This window comes from Giraffa tippelskirchi, chromosome 5, assembly GCF_054371585.1.
Source record: "Giraffa tippelskirchi isolate mGirTip1 chromosome 5, T2T-mGirTip1v1.2.pri, whole genome shotgun sequence".
NCBI lineage: Eukaryota > Metazoa > Chordata > Mammalia > Artiodactyla > Giraffidae > Giraffa > Giraffa tippelskirchi.
In genome coordinates, this window is record NC_137279.1 from 92,792,537 (window position 1) to 92,808,231 (window position 15,695).

Here is a 15,695-nt window from a genome sequence, read left to right on the forward strand (position 1 = left end):
CTTGCAGCTTGTGGGATCTTAGTTCCTGACCAGGGATTGAACCCCGGCCCTCAGCAGTGAGAACTTGGAGTCCTAACCACTGGACAGCCAGGGAATTCCCAGTATTTCTTATTTTAAGAGCCATGAGAAGTCACTGAAGGATTTTTTAAAGGGAGTGGCATTCCATTTGTGTTTTAAGGAGCTTCTTCTAGCAGCCAGGTAGATAGATCAGAGAAACAGGGGAGTGAAGGAACGCCATCAGGAGACTGTTGAGATGCTCAGGCAGAAGGTGGAGAGAAATTCGGTGGAGGGTGCAGACTGTGACGCATCAGAAAGGGGGAAGAAAAAGGAAGGTGTCAAGAATGGCTGTCTGGGGACTTTCCTGCTGGACCGGTGGCTAAGACTCTGCGCTCCCAAGGCAAGGGTTCAATCCCTGGTCAAGGAACTAGACCCCACTTGCTGCAACTAAGAGTTCCCATGCTGAAACTAAAACCCGGAACACAGCCAAATAAATAACTTCTTTTTTTAAGATACTGCAAAAAAAAAAGAATGGTTGTCTGGCTTTGGTTGCTGCTTGTGCTGGTTTCAGAAATGGAAAAATGAGGGACTTCTCTGGTAGTACAGTGGATAAGAATCCACCTGTTAATGCAGGGGGCTTGGGTTCGATCCCTGGTACGAGAAGATTCCACATGCCACAGAGCAACTAAGCCTGTGCGCCACAAATACTGAAGCCAGTGTGCTCTAGGGCCTGAGAGCTGCAACTACTGAGCCCGTGTGCCACAAGAGAAGCCACTGCGATGAAAAGCCCACATACCGAAATGAAACGTAGCCCCCACTCACCACAGCCAGAGAAAGCCCACACAAAGCAACAAAGCCCCAGAGCAGCCAAAAATTTAAAAAAAAAAAAAAAAAAAGAAGAAGAAATGGAAATTGAATCAGGCTGGGCCTTCTGGATACTAGTTTCGTACTTGGTCTAATCCAGAAGAGCCCTAACTTGTCAGCCTGAGCCCTTCCTTTATCTTCTTTCTGCATCACCTCCTTCCCTCCCACCCCATCCTTGACTCTGGCTCTGTCTGACCTGCATCCAGTTGCTGGCTCCCCAGCCTACCCATCCCCCCTTAATCTGACTGCTCATTCCCACCCTAGAGAGACCTTTCTTCAAGCCTTTCCTGCACCTTTCCCAGGCCCTTGTGGCTGGAGCTCTGTCTGTCTGTTTGGGGCATCTGCTCTTGTTTCTCTGTCCAGTTTGTCTCTGAATACAGCTGTTGAAAATGGCAGTGAGAAGACACATTTGTTTTTCCCAGAAGATCTCGGAGGGCAGGGACTGGCTCTCTCCCCTCAGAATGGGGGTTCTCTGAAAACAGTAGCTATTTGTCTACCCTGAGACGGGGGCCCCACTTTGGGCGGGCCCTTCCTCCTGGCTCTGCTTCTCCAGTACTTCCCTGCCTGCCAGCCTGAGATGACAAGGAAGTTACAGCCCTGGACACAGGAGATTGGATCAGGGAGTGGCCACCTCACCCATCTGGCCCAGCCCAACCTGTGAGAAAGTCCCTCTAGCTTCCCCTCCCACGCCAAGGCCTCTTGGGCTCCTCTTCCGTTACCTGCCCGTATTACTCAGTGGTGCATTTGAGGGAAAAGGCACAGGAGCTCCCACCTACTGCCTGTATCCTAAAAATTCTGTGAAATCTCTGTGGGCAGAGTCTTCTCGAGAGTCCAAGCTTCTCAGAGGGGAAGGAGAGGGTGAAACCTCTGAGGCAGCAACAGAGGGGCCTGCCTGGGTCACTGAGCCCCCGCAAGGGTCAGAACAAGCAGAGCCCAAGAGGAAAGGAAGGCAAAGACAAGGGAGGGTGTGTGTGATTCTCTCCTGGGGTCGGGGCTGCGCACAACCTGGCAGGCGCACTGATAGGCACCCAGACAGTCTACACCAACGTCTCAGGGAAACTGAGGTACACGCCCACACAGAAGACACACACGCATACACCGAGAAACAGGAGCATGGAGCTGAGAGAGAGGCCTAGAAAGGCCTCAAAACCAAGAGAGTCAGGGCACAGCTGAGACCAGAGAGGGGAAAGCTCTGGGGAAGCCAGGCGCCGGGGCACCACTGAGGCCCCCGGAACCTAAGGGCAGCTCTGTGCCCATGTGTGGCAGGAGGAGCCAAGTTACTTGACTCCACATGGGAGGGACTGGCAGAAGCGGGCCACGGACAGGAAGCCCTGAGAGAGGAGCAGGGAGGAGGGGAGAGGGAGAGAGAGGGCGGAAAGGGAGGAGACCAGGGGAGGGGAAGACGAAGAAGGCAGGGGCCAGGGATAGGAGGAGATCTAGGATGGAGAGGGCTAGGAGGAGGGGAAGAGGCCGGGAAGAAAGGGCCCCAGGGCTAGGGGTCAGAGGAGAGGAGGCATGCTGGTCAGGACCTCTGACCCCAGGTCCCAACAAAAGTCTGCATAAGGACCACCAGAGGCACAAGATGGATGGGACTGGGGCCTCCAGGCCCTTTGTGGTGGAGGATTAAAGGGAGCAGGCTCTGAGGAGAGTCCTCCAGAGCCCCCCACCTCTTGTGGGCTCCCCTACCCCTCTCCACAGTGACCTCAGGACCCTTCAAGTGTCAGTGGAAAGGGAGAGACTGGGGTGGCAAGGTGGGGGAGAGGAGTCCAACCAGGTATTTCTCTTGGCTGGGCCAGTCATACCTGAAAAAGATGAGGGACAGGGTAGCCGGACAGCCAGGGGACCTGGGAAAGTCCTTCGGCCCATCTAGAATCTCCCTGACCCAGGTATTGAACCTGGGTCTCCCGCATTGCAGGTAGATTCTTTACCATCTGAGCCACGGGGAAGCCCAGAAAGTGAATCCATCATGTGCAAATAAGATGCAAAAGCGATGCCTACGGAGGAGTCAGGAGGTTAAGACAGCTGCTGTAGTGAAGGTCAAGGGTTCTGGGGTCAGGCCTTCCCGCCTCTCCTTAAAACCTGCGGTTGCCCTCCTGACCTCTTGGCTTCTTCCTGTCCTTGTACCCCTTGGCGCTGCCAGTCGAGAAACCAGTTCTGTTCCTGCCCTGGATAAAGATCTCTGGGCTGGGCTCTTCCCAGACAGAGGCAGAAACTGGCCGGCTGACAGCACCCTCACTCCTAGCCTGGGCTGTTAAGAGCTCCTCACCCCAGGCCCACCTGAGGTCGGCCTGGCCCTTTCCTCACCATCCCTCCCACAGTCCAGCCCCACCTTCCTTCCCAGCCCCATACCCACTCAAAGAAAAATTCTCAGAGTGGGAGCTTGTAGGGGGCAGGGTCCCTCCTTTGCCTTCTTCCTTGGGTCTCCCAGGATCCCTCGGGTTCCTCTCCTCCCATCTACACTCCCCGTTCCATTTGGGCTGGTGGGGTTTGTCTCTACCCCCATCTTCCTCCACGCCCCACCCACTCCCCACTGGACTGTGACAACAGTTCTCAGACAGCAGGGTCAGCCCCTTGCCCGGTCACCGGCACCAAAGGAGGTAGGGTGAGATAGGGTTGACCCCACTTAACCCCAGCCCCTGATCTCCTCTTGAGCCATCATTCATGTCCCGTGACATTCTCGTCCTTTTCTCATCCCTTGGAGGCTCATGTCCCCACTCCTCCAACTGGAAGGGACTTTAAAAGGTCATCTATTCTTCTGCCTCCTCATCAAACGTCTGCCTGACCTCTGCCCCTACCCGGCGCTCTAGAAACCCTATTCCTCCTGTCCCAGCCCTCCACAGAGTTGGCCAGACTCTCCCAGCTTCCCCAAGGGATCCAGCCACTTGCAGAGGAGTGGAAGATCAAAAAGTAGAGAAGAAGGCGGTACCGGCAGCCATCAGGGGGATCTGGGGATGTCTGGAGGAGATTAGACTCAGGTCTCAGCTCCCACCCCCACTCCTTGAGGTGAGCAGGTGTGTCAGGTCAGGTTGGGATTCAAGCTGGTGACTCAAGCTGGAGCGGCTGACAGCTGCACGGTCCTCGGTGGTGAGCCCTCCCTTCTGGCCGCCCCGAGGTGGAATCTTAGAAGCTGGGAATTCAAGAACCAGAGAACAGCGTCCCAGAAGGAAGGGCCTTCAGGGATCACGCCTGTCCTTTGTTCAAAAAGAAACTGAGGACCAGAAAGTGGTGTGACCTGCTTGGGGGGGGGGGTCACTCAGGCCGCAGGGGAATTGTTGGTCCCGGTAACAGGGGGATGCCTGATCCCCACAGATGTCAGCTCGACCCCTCCACACCCTCTTTCTCCACAGCTGGGGACATGGGTGATCCAGTGTGGAGAGGTGTTAGGCTTCCCCATTGGCTTTCCTCCATCTCTCACCCATGAGGGGGACAAGCCTCTGCCCCTTGCTGGGCCTCTCCTCTTTTTCTGGGCTGAAGATTACAAGGCCAGGACAGGTGTGGCAGGCCATCAGCCTCAGGTGGGGGATTACCGGCTAAAGTTTCAGCAGGAGCCTAAGGGAAGGGGATCCTTCTTGGGCTCAGCTTAGAGCTGCCCAGGGAGGGACAGTCACCTTCCCTTGGCCGGGCTCTGGGGTGGGACATGGAGCTTCTTCAGAGGTCTGATCATCCAGCTCCAATACATCTCATGCCACCCAGGGGGTTACCCAAGGGCCAGACTGTCCTCCTGTCAGGTTAACTATGGCACGGGCATCATCACTGTTTCCACAGATGCTGACAAAGGCAGGGCCTGGGCACGGCCTTGGGAAAATGGGCGGCGTTTATTTCCTTGATAAACATTTATGAAGCATCAGCTATGTGCCAGACCCTGTGCTGAGCAGGGTCAACGCAGTCCTGGATTTTCAACCATCCTCTCATCCGCTGAGGAAATATTCTCTGACCTCCTCGTAGGTGGCGAGCACATCATTCTGGCTCCTTGTCCTCAGTTCTGCAGCCAGGATGGAACCCCCACAGCAAACTCTGTGGGACAAGGTGTCACAAGGGAGGACCCTCTCTTCCCATAGCCAGCCTCTGCCATCTTCAGGCTGCCCAGGTCTCAGCACCAGCCCCTTTCCTCGCAGCTGTGTCTAGAAGCTAAATCTTTCAGTAAAACTTTCCTGCAATTGCCCTTCTGTCGTCACAGCCCCAACTCAGGAATCAGACAAGGAAACAGACAGAAAGGTGAGGTCATCCTTCCGGCAACCTGTGTTAAGGCAAGAACATGGATCACAACCCAGCTGAGTGCCAGGACTTAACAGAACAGGAGGGAGTCCACCCTCCCACAGTCCTCTTTGGCTCACTCCTTCCCTTGCCCCCATTCCTCCAGGGAAGTCCTTCCTAGAGGCTAACTGAAGTGCCTCCTGCTGTAGCTCCAACTCCTCACTGGGAGCTGGAATCCAGAGGACAGGCTCCTTTCCTCAAGTGGGCTCAGGGACTGGCAAGAGGAGCAGTGTGGGCACTCCCCCATGGGGACACTTTTTCCACCTCTCTCAGCCCTCTTTTTGTCTCTCTTCTCCACCCTGCATCCTCTCTCCTTCCCTCCTCTCTCCTCAGTCCCCGACTCCAGCTCCTGGCTGGGTGCCAGCATTGTTCCTGCCTGGCTCCCTGCTCCCCTCCTCCTTCCCTCCCTGTCCCCTCCAGCCAGCCCAAGGGGCACCAGCCTGCCCAGTCCCTGCCCCCAGTAGTCCCAGGCTACAGTGTGGGGGTGGGAGGAGACCTTTCTGGTTCCATCCTCTGCTTCCTCTTTGCTCTGCCCTTCTTGTCCCCACTGATGGCCTCTACTCTGCCATAGAAGCCTGGAGAGCTTGGATTACTCAGGGGCCCTGGTTATTTTTAATGCCCTTGGCTCCGAAGATAAATATACCTCCCCTCCCCCCAGCTGCCCGAGACAGACCGACACCTCCTCCAGATTCCCTCCTTCTCCCACCATTTATCCAGTCTCCTTAGACTTGATAAATGCCTTCCCCTGACAGTCCCTCTTAGTGGGTCTCCCCACCCTAGACTCCCAGCAGGAAGACAACTTCACCCCCAAACCCGATAGATGAGGTGGGAGGTGTCCTGGCTCCATCTAGTGCCTTCTTGAGACATCACACCCAGCGCAGGAGGCTGCTGCAGGACGCAGAAAGCCCTGGGAAGGAGGCTCTGGCCAGGAGTCACTCCTTGGTCCCAGCCTCGGCCCTGGGACCCCTCTTCTACTTCAGGGGAGGGGCCCGTGGCCAAGAGCCCATTGTTTCTTCCTCTCCCTTATCCCGCTTCATTTCTGCGTGATCCCACAAGGCAAAAGTTCTTCCTGGAATTAACTTCCAGGCCTCTTGCTTTGGCTCAAAGAACCTAACTCTGGCAAGGGGTTCCCTGGTGGGTCAGTGGTTAGGACTCAGCGCTTTCACTGCCACAACCCTAGCTCAATCCCTGGTTGGGGAACTGAGATCCCACAAGCTGCTCAGCACACCCAGAAAAAAAAGAACAACAAAAAAAACACAACCCACTGATAATTGCTCCTGGCTGGAACTGCAGCTTTCCAGAGAGGACATAGGAGGGGCCCTGGGGTCAAGACAGATTGTTTTTCATTCTTGAAGTGTTGGAATCCCCGGGGTTGAAGAAGCCATCAAGGTCCTCTAGGACAGAGCCCAGAATGGATCGCCCTAGAGTGTCCTGTCCCCCAATAACAGGGCTCACACTCCCTCTGGTGGCAACCTCCTCCAGGACAGAAACAAGTCGTGTGGTCACCTCCTTTGTCTGGGCTGGCATCTGGGCCCATAGCTTCTACCCATCGGGTCTGGTTCTCATTTCTGGACCCCCTAAGAAAAGTCTGGGCCCTTCTACCCAAAAGCCCCTCAGCCCCTCACGTACTCCATCAATAAAGAATTACTTTATGCACAGAGGTGTACCTCTCCATTCCCCTTACATCTCCTCCCTCCTCCCCAGAGGGAACTACCATCCTCTCCTTTTTTATTTAAACCATTATTTTGCCTTTCAAATCTATTTTTGCTACATATGTGCATATCTCTAAATAACACATTGTTTACTGTGCAAGTTTTACTGCAGCTTGCTCTTTTCTCTTAACAAGATGTTTGTGAGGTTCAGCTACGTTTATGTGTTTCCACAGTTGCATTGAATGAACACACCTCACAACTGTGAAAAATTTTTAAACCTGATAGTACCAAGACAATGTGGAGCAATGGGAATTCTGTACACTGTTGGTGGAGAGTAAGCTAGTATGCCCACTGTAAGAAATGACGTGGCGGAAATTCCCTGGTGGTCCGGGGTTAACACTCCATGCTTAGTCGGGATCAGACAAGCCTCACTACCAAAAACAAAACAAAATGAAAATCCACTGATGTGACAGAGTCCAGTGGAGATGAAGACGTGCCTTTCCTCCCAGCAGCAATTTCCTTCCAGTTGGCTCTCAAGAGAACAGGACGCACAAGCGCACTAGGACACCCAGCAAAGAATGTTTGCAGCAGCATGTGGGTGGGTAACAACCCAACACCCCTCACCTTATTCACTCATTTATTCACTCATTTATTCATTTCACAAACATGCACTGAACACCTGTTGAGGATCAGGCACTTGGACAGACTGAGAGGTGACCTCTCTGTGCTCAGGTAGGGTGGGTTATTCTTGCCCCAATTTTATAGATGAGGAAGCTGAGAACCAGAGGTTAAGTGTCTCTCCAGGACTCGGGTCTGTCACCAGAGCCTGCACTCTTTTTTACAATTAACTAATTAATTTGTCTGCATTGGGTCTTAGTTACAGAACATGGAATCTTTCATTACAGTGCATGGATTCTCTAGTTGTGGTGCCTAACCCTAACCCTACCCTTCACCCTAACCCTTGTGCTGTGTTTACTGAAGCCCACACACTCTCTACTTCTGGCAAGCGGGTTTAGTTGTTCGGGGACATGTGGGATCTTAGTTCCCTGACCAGGGATCCAACCGGCGTCCCCTGCACTGCAAGGCGGATTCTTAACCACTGGCAAAGATGGGCTCGATAAAGGACAGAAATGGTAGGGACCTAACAGAAGCAGAAGATATTAAGAAGAGGTGGCAAGAATACACAGAAGAACTGTACAAAAAAGATCTTCATGACCCAGATAATCATGAAGGTGTGATCACTCACCTAGAGCCAGACATCCTGGAATGTGAAGTCAAGTGGGCCTTAGAAAGCATCACTATGAACAAAGCTAGTGGAGGTGATGGAATTCCAGTTGAGCTATTTCAAATCCTCAAAGGTGATGCTGTGAAAGTGCTACACTCGATATGCCAGCAAATTTGGAAAACTCAGCAGTGGCCACAGGACTGGAACAGGTCAGTTTTCATTCCAATCCCAAAGAAAGGCAATGCCAAAGAATGCTCAAACTACCGCACAACTGCACTCATCTCACATGCTAGTAAAGTAATGCTGAAAATTCTCCAAGCCAGGCTTCAGCAATACGTGAACCGTGAACTTCCAGATGTTCAAGCTGGTTTTAGAAAAGGCAGAGGAACCAGAGATCAAATAGCCAATATCCGCTGGATCATCGAAAAAGCAAGAGAGTTCCAGAAAAACATCTATTTCTGCTTTATTGACTATGCCAAAGCCTTTGACTGTGTGGATCACAATAAACTGTGGAAAATTCTGAAAGAGATGGGAATACCAGACCATCTGACCTGTCTCTTGAGAAACCTGTATGCAGGTCAGGAAGCAACAGTTAGAACTGGACATGGAACAACAGACTGGTTCCAAATAGGAAAAGGAGTACGTCAAGGCTGTATATTGTCACCCTGCTTATTTAACTTATATGCAGAGTACATCATGAGAAACGCTGGGCTGGAAGAAACACAAGCTGGAATCAAGATTGCTGGAAGAAATATCAATAACCTCAGATATGCAGATGACACCACCCTTATGGCGGAGAGTGAAGAAGAACTAAAGAGCCTCTTGATGAAGGTGAAGGAGGAGAGTGGAAAAGTTGGCTTAAAGCTCAACGTTCAGAAAACTAAGATCATGGCATCTGGTCCTATCACTCCATGGGAAATAGATGGGGGAACAGTGGAAACAGTGTCAGACTTTATTTTTTGGGCTCCAGAATCACTGCTGATGGTGACTGCAGCCATGAAATTAAAAGACGCTTACTCCTTGGAAGGAAGGTTATGGCCAACCTAGATAGCATATTTAAAAGCAGAGACATTATTTTGCCAACAAAAGTCCGTCTAGTCAAGGCTATGGTTTTTCCAGTGGTCATGTATGGATGTGAGAGTTGGATGGTGAAGAAAGCTGAGCGCCGCAGAATTGATGCTTTTGAACTGTGGTGTTGGAGAAGACTCTTGAGAGTCCCTTGGACTGCAAGGAGATCCAATCAATCCATCCTAAAAGAGATCAATCCTGGGTGTTCATTGGAAGGTCTGATGTTGAAGCTGAAACTCCAATACTTTGGCCACCTCATGCGAAGGGTTGACTCATTGGAAAAGACCCTAATGCTGGGTAGGATTGGGGGCGGGAGGAGAAGGGGACGACAGAGGATGAGATGGTTGGATGGCATCACCAACTCGATGAACATGGGTTTGGGTAGACTCCGGGAGTTGGTGATGGTCAGGGAGGCCTGGCGTGCTGCAGTTCATGGGGTCGCAGAGAGTTGGACACGACTGAGCGACTGAACTGAACTGAACTGAACTGAACTGAACCACCAGGGACGTCCACAGAGCCTGTGCTGTTAGCAGTCTTGCCCTCAATGGGTACATTATGGAGTGTCTGTGCCCCCCTTCAGAGGGGTGCCCAGAGCTAAACTCAGTTATGGAATGTGGCCAGACCAACGAGGGTTTAGACGATCAGTCAGCAAACACCTGAGGGGACCTCGGTGCAGGCAGGGCATCGGGGTACCGCCAAACACAGATGGCACCTGCGTGTCTATTCTGGGACTCCAGCTCAGTCCCAACTCTAGCCCCCTAATTCCAGCTGTAGTCCAGCCCCAGATGGCTTTCTCTGTCCACTTCTCAAACTGGGTGGGTGGGTTGTGGTAGGGTGAAGACTGGATGATTTTAACCAGGGGAGAGAGGTTTGAGTCTAAAGTTGGTCATCTCCCAGCTCCACGTGGCCCAAGGTGGCTCCAAGTGAGATGCCAGAAGCATGAGGGATGGTAGAGATGAAAGACTTCCATTTAATACATAGCCAGGACATGGAAACAACCTAAGCATCCATCAATAGACGAAAGGATAAAGAAGATATGGTGTATGTACACACACACACACACACACACACACACACACACACTAGAATATTACTCAGCTATAAAAAGGAACGAAATTTGGTCATTTGTAGAGACGTGGATGGACCTAGAGACTGTCACACAGAGTGAAGTAAGTCAGAAAGAGAAAAACAGGACTTCCCTGGTGGTACCGTGGATAAGAATCCATCTGCCAATGCAGGGGACACAGGTTCCATCTCTGGTCTGAAAAGATTCCACATGCCTTGGAGCAACTAAGCCCATGTGCCTAGAGCCTGTGGCCTCCACTAGTCAAGGAGAAGCCACCATAGTGAAAAGCCTGTGCGCCGCAACAAAGAGTAGCTCTGGATTGCTGCAACTAGACAAAGCCCTCGAGCAGCAATGAAGACCCACCGCAACCAATTGATTCTTTAAAAAGAGAAAAATGAGTACCATATATTAATGCATATATGTGGAATATGAAAATAAATTGGTATAGATGATCTTATTTACAAAGCAGAAATAGAGACACAGACATAGAGAACAAACAAACGGATGCCAAGGGGGAAAGGGGGAGACGGGATGAATTGGGAGACTGGGGTTGACATACATACATTGTCAACTACAAACTGGCACTTGCCATATACCTCAGCAAGGATTAAATCAGGTGCTACTGCAGCTGCTGACCTTCACCTTCAACACCCCTGAAACGAGTTCAGGGTAGAGAGCACTCAGGGGGGGAAACTGGCACGATAGGTCTTCAGATAGTTAGATATTTTCAGGAGGCGGTTTTATGAGCCCAATTCTTGTATCTCCCCGTATCTAGAAAAGCACTAAAGTCCTTCACGTTGATGACTATTCCTCGTGACTAGCAAAGCTTCACAAGACTAGCAGAAACCTTCTGGAAAAATACGTGCTTGATGGCATGTATTCCTTCTTCACCAAAATCACATGTATACTGACATTTTCCTCTCTGCCTCATTGGAGCAGTTTCTCAGAGCTAATCTGAGGTTCTGTCTCCCAGGCTGCAGTCCTCATTTTGCCCCAAATAAAACTTAACTCACAACTCTCCTGTAGTGCATTTTTAAAAAGTTGACAACACTGTTGACACTATGTATAAAATAGATAACTAAGGAGAACCTGGGGGATTCCCTGGTGGTTCAGATGTTAAAGAATCTGCCTGCAATGCAGAAGACCCAGGTTCAATGCCTGAGTTGGGAAGATCCCCTGCAGAAGGGAATGGCTACCCACTCTAGTATTCTTGCCTAGAAAATTCCATGGACAGAGGAGTCTGGTAGGTCCATAGGATCACAGAGTCAGGCATGACTGAGTGACTAACACATTCACTTTCAATGAGAACCTACTGAATAGCACAGGGAACTCTAGTCAGTGCTCAGTGGTGCCCTATAATTAAAGGGAAGGAAATGCAAAAAAGAGGGGACATATGTAAATGTTTAGCTGATTCACTTTGATGTACAGTAGAAACGAACACAGCACTGTAAAGCAACTACAATAAAATTTTGAAAAAAATACTAATTATGCATTCTAGCCAATGAGATTTTACCATGGAAGCAGTATGGTTGAAGTTTTATATCAAAATTATTTTATCATGTACATTAAAAAAAAAAGGAATCACAAACTTGTCTGTGAAAAAAAATAGTCTTCCCCTCGTGGTCCTCTCTGATTCATCCTCTGACCCCACGGTCCACCCCCCACCCCACCCCCCTGCCCGCATCATCACCTTTTTTCCCACAGGGAGGTACAGGCTGAGTCAGAACTCTGAGTTCAATTTCTATTTGTGTGGTCTTGGATAGGTCACTTATGTTCTCTGGGTTGTTTCCTTTGTAGGAAATCATGAATGACAATGATAATACTACCTGCCTCACTACCTAGATATTATAATTTTAAAAAGAAACCTTGCGCGCGCTCGCAGGAGCTCCCCAGGGAATGTAGCTTTTCTTGAGGCAATAGTGCCCCCTGGTGGCTGTGCCTCATTGCAGCCCCTTTTCTTAACATTTTGCGGGGGTAGACACCTGAGCTGAGCTGAGCCCGAGTCAGGCGACTGCTTCTTTGCAAGTTGCTCATCAAACCACAGACCCAGAGGGTCAGAAGGGAACAGCTCATTATTCTGTCCTCTATCTCCTCTCCCTAAATGACCTAGTCCATGTTCACAGTCACCCTTATCCACTCCATTCAGGGATCCTCTTTCTAAATGTGATTCCCCAGCCCTGCACATTAAGCATCTCTCCCTGGGCCACCATCCCTCACTGCCCTAGGGCCACGCCAGGTGTACGGGAATCTTCCCTGCCCCTCCTTCCGCTCACATCTAACTCTTCCTGGAATGGACACACCCTAAGTATTCTCATACTCTTCCCTCCTCTCCACCCCTAGGTTCCATTCTCATCACCTCTGAGGTGGCAATTGCCTCCCCATCGGCCATTAGGTCATGACTGACTGTCTCCTCTCCACCCCACCTGAATCCTATCTTTTTAAGATACAGAGCTGATCAGGTTACCATAGGTTAAGTTTAAAACCTTTTCAAGGCTCCTTGCTGCCTGTAGGACCAAGGCCCAAACTTAAACATGCTGCAATTTCCTTTGTCCCCTCCCCCCAGTTCATTACGTCAGTCAGTCAGTCAGTTCAGTCGCTCATTTGTGTCCGACTCTTTGCAATCCCATGGACTGCAGCACACCAGGCCTGCCTGTCCATCACCAACTCCTGGAGTTTACTCAAACTCATGTCCATTGAGTCAGTGATTCCATTCAGCCATCTCATCCTCTGTCATCCCCTTCTCTTCCTGCCTTCAATCTTTCCCAGCATCAGGGTCTTTTCAAATGAGTCAGTTCTTCACATCAGGTAGCCAAAGTATTGGAGATCCAGCTTCAGCATCAGTCCTTCCAATGAATATTCAGGATTGATTTCCTTTAGGATGGACTGGTTGGATCTCCTTGCAGTCCAAGGGACTCTCAAGAGTCTTCTCCAACACCACAGTTCAAAAGCATCAATTCTTCAGCACTCAGCTTTCTTTATAGTCCAACTCTCATATCCATACATGACTCTTGGAAAAACCATAGCCTTGACTAGATGGACCTTTGTTGGCAAAGTGATGTCTCTGCTTTTTAATATGCTGTCTACGTTGGTCATAACTTTCCTTCCAAGGAGTAAGCTTCTTTTAATTTCATGGCTGCAATCACCATCTGCAGTGATTTTGGAGCACCAAAAAATAAAGTCAGCCACTGTTTCCACTGTTTCCCCATCTATTTGCCATGAAGTGATGGGACCAGATATCATGATCTTAGTTTTCTGAATGTTGAGCTTTAAGCCAGCTTTTTCACTCTCCTCTTTCACCTTCATCAAGAGGCTCTTTAGTTCTTCTTCACTTTCTGCCATGAGGGTGGTGTCATCTGCATATCTGAGGTTATTGATATTTCTCCCAGCAATCTTGATTCCAGTTTGTGCTTCATCCAGCCCAGCATTTCTCATGATGTACTCTGCATATAAGTTAAATAAGCAGGGTGACAAGATACAGCCTTGACTCCTTTCCTGATTAGTAACCAGTTCCAAATCAAGCCTCTCTACACCAGCTGCATTCTACCATTTCCACTTCTGTCTTCCAACATGCCCGTTGGCTCCCTGAGGATGGGGCTCCCCAGTAGTCATTTTTTTATTCCTTCATAATATTTATTTAGTGCCTCTGGTGCACCTGGCACACAATATATGTTTTAGAAATATTATTTGAATAAATTAATATGGAAACAGAGACCCAAAGATGTGAACTGACTAGTCCAAGGTTGCATAGAGAGACAAGACTCTTTTTGTTTTTTGCTCCATTTTATTTTTAAAATTTTTATTGGATCATAGTTGCTTTACAATGTTGTGTTAGTTTCTGCTACACAACAAAGTGAATCAGTTGTACATATACCTATATCCTCTCATGTTTAGATTTCTTTCCCTTTTAGGTCACCACATAACATTGAGTAGAGTTCCCTGTGCTATACACAAGGTTCTCATTAGTTATCCATTTTATACGTGTGTGTGTGTGTGTGTGTGTGTGCATGCGTGCATGCGCTCAGTCGTGTTGGACTCATTGTGATACCATGGAATGTAGCCCGCCAGGCTCTTCTGTCTATGGAATTTTCCAGGCAAGAATCCTGGAGTGGGTTTCCATTTCCTACTCCAGGGCGTCTTCCCCAACCAGGGATTGAACCCATGCCTCCTGCATTGGCAAGTGGATTCTTTACCACTGTGCCACCTGGGAAGCCCATTTTATATATTATATATCTCCCCTAGAGAAGGAAATAGCAACTTATGCTAGTATTCTTGCCTGGGAAATCCTGTGGACAGAGGAGTCTGGTGTGTTACAGTCCTTGGAGTCACAAAAGAGTCAGACATGACTTAGCAACTAAACAACAACAACAAAGTGTACATATGTCAATCCTAATCTCTGAATTCATCCCACCTTCCCGTCCCACCTTGATATTCATGTTTGTTCTCTACATCTGTGTCTCTAATTTCTGCTTTTCAAATAAGTTCATCTGTACCATTTTTCTAGATTCCGCATGTGTTATTAGATGATATTTGCTTTTCTCTTTCCGACTTCACCTGTATGACAGTCTCTAGGTCCATCCATGTCTCAGCAAATGGCACTATTTTGTTCCTTTTCATGACTAAGTGGTATTCCATTGTATATATGTACCACATCTTCTTTATCCATTCCTCTGTTGATGGACGTTTAGGTTGCTTCCTTGTCTTGGCTACTATAAATAGTGCTGCAGTAAACTTTGGGGTACATGTGTCTTTGAAAAATATTTCTGTGTTTGGCCTTAGTTATAGCATGTGGGATCTTAGTTCCCCAACCAGGAATCAAACCCAGGCCCCCAGCATTGGGAGCAGGGAGTCTTAGCCACAGGACCGCAAAGGAAGGCCCCTACGTGTGTTTTTGAATGATGGTTTTCTCCAGGTATATGCCCAGGAGTGGGATTGCTGGCTCATATGGTAGTTCTATTTTTAGTTTTTTGTGGAAACTTGGTTATGTTCTTCGTAGTGGCTGTGTCAACCTACATTCCCACCAACAGTGTAAGAGGGTTCCCTTTTCTCCACACTCTCTCCAGCATTTATTGTCTGTAGATTTTTTGATGATGCCCATTCTATCCGGTGTGAGGTGCTACCTTACCTTTGTCATAGATTAGGTGAACATGGATATGTGGGTTTATCCCTGGGCTTTCCATCATGTTCCATTGATCTATATTTCTATTTTTGTGCCAGTACCATACGAGAGATAAGGCTCTTTGTTTAATGCTTTTCCCATCCTACTTGCAGCCCCTCGGTCCCTCCCCCAGCATGGAGGATGGGGAGGCCATCTGGACTGTTGTGGAGACTTAGGGAAAGGAGAAGGGTGCAAAGCCATGCCAGCCCTATCACCCCTCCAGCTGGGAAAGGAGAAAATGAAGAGAGAAGGAACATTTCTATCTCCCAGCTCCACCTCCAGCTCTAAGCCTCCCTCATGTAGATGGGGAAGAGCAGGATGGAAAGGCAGGGTCCAGCCAGTACCCAAGGCTCTCAGGTCACAGCCAGACTTCCCCCGAGGGGTCCCTGGGCTAGCTTTCTGCTCTGCTGATCA